Source organism: Trypanosoma cruzi, assembly GCF_000209065.1.
Source record: "Trypanosoma cruzi strain CL Brener chromosome Unknown tcruzi_1047053399957, whole genome shotgun sequence".
NCBI lineage: Eukaryota > Euglenozoa > Kinetoplastea > Trypanosomatida > Trypanosomatidae > Trypanosoma > Trypanosoma cruzi.
In genome coordinates this window covers 1-1,064 of record NW_909493.1, presented here as the reverse complement: position 1 = coordinate 1,064, position 1,064 = coordinate 1, and the positions used below count along the sequence as shown (strand labels likewise).

At 61.1% G+C, this 1,064-nt stretch overlaps 5 non-coding genes across 5 annotated transcripts, besides 1 other annotated feature; all 5 read left to right on the top strand.

Annotated features, from left to right (window-relative positions):
- Positions 1 to 66: 66 nt before the first annotated feature.
- On the top strand, positions 67 to 156 carry Tc00.1047053399957.50. The gene has a single exon (XR_008253926.1). It is a non-coding gene; the product is annotated as a C/D small nucleolar RNA (snoRNA), TB11C4C3 (small nucleolar RNA).
- Positions 157 to 302: 146 nt separating this feature from the next.
- Positions 303 to 374, top strand: Tc00.1047053399957.40. The gene has a single exon (XR_008253925.1). It is a non-coding gene; the product is annotated as an H/ACA snoRNA, TC11C4H3 (small nucleolar RNA).
- Positions 375 to 480: 106 nt separating this feature from the next.
- On the top strand, positions 481 to 577 carry Tc00.1047053399957.30. The gene has a single exon (XR_008253924.1). It is a non-coding gene; the product is annotated as a C/D small nucleolar RNA (snoRNA), TB11C4C1 (small nucleolar RNA).
- Positions 578 to 582: 5 nt separating this feature from the next.
- Positions 583 to 619: a microsatellite.
- Positions 620 to 686: 67 nt separating this feature from the next.
- Positions 687 to 773, top strand: Tc00.1047053399957.20. Its single transcript, XR_008253923.1, has one exon. It is a non-coding gene; the product is annotated as a C/D small nucleolar RNA (snoRNA), TB11C4C2 (small nucleolar RNA).
- A 201-nt stretch (positions 774 to 974) lies between these two features.
- On the top strand, positions 975 to 1,064 carry Tc00.1047053399957.10. Its single transcript, XR_008253922.1, has one exon. It is a non-coding gene; the product is annotated as a C/D small nucleolar RNA (snoRNA), TB11C4C3 (small nucleolar RNA).

Sequence of the window (1,064 nt, the reverse complement as noted above, 5' to 3'; positions counted from 1 at the left end):
GAGAGAGAAAGAGAAAGAGAGGGCCGAATTGCCCGGAGGTGGGTTGTGGTGGGCGCACGCCGCTGCTGATGGAAGCAACCAACTCTTGTGCGCGAGGGCGCGTGGCCCCGTGAACGCGCTTGCGTGATGGCCAAAAACAAACTCAACAGGTCTGACAGCCGCCCCGCCCGCCGCAACCTCGCCGGCTGGCCCCCGCGCCTCCCCTCGCATGGCCAGGAAAGGCGCGTCTTGAGACCCACCGCTCCGTGACGCTGGGCGCTTGGGTGCATCGGCGCCCCGAGAAAGAGACACGCCGGTCGTGAAGCGCAGCGACCCTTGGGCCGGTGGCGCGCTGTCGGTGCCGCGCGTGGCGCCACTGCCCGGTTGCGCGAGAGTTTGCGGTGACGGTGCGCGCGTCGAGGCTCCCTCCCCAGTTCGGGAAACGATGGGAAAAAACAAAACCAAAGAGGACGCGCACGGGTGAGAGATGCGGCTGCGACGCGTGATGAAATTCCACAGTTTCCTGTCAGTCTGACGACGAAAACGCGTGAGGACGCAATTCCCGACTCAGCTCACACTGAAGTGCTTTGCTTTACACCCCCATCTTTCTTTTTTTTTCTTTTTCTTTTTTTCTTTCTTTGTCCCTCTGCTCTCGCTGCGCGGTTTTGCGGCCCAGCGACGCGCACGCCCGCACACACACACACGCGCTACGATGGAGACATGTTGTTCGAGGTCCAAACAGTTTGAGCGACGCATTGAGAACGGAACAATAAAAATCACCTTTCGGCTGAGCGCCCGCTCCCCTCCCTCCCACTTCCTGCTATTGTTGTCGTTTTTCTTTCTTGCGCAACGGCGCGCGCGTAACATCCTGCCCTGTCTGGCGCCCTGCCTGTGCAAACGGTTGGTGGCGGGCCCGCCCGAAAGCGCAAGAGAGAGAAAGAGAAAGAGAGGGCCGAATTGCCCGGAGGTGGGTTGTGGTGGGCGCACGCCGCTGCTGATGGAAGCAACCAACTCTTGTGCGCGAGGGCGCGTGGCCCCGTGAACGCGCTTGCGTGATGGCCAAAAACAAACTCAACAGGTCTGAC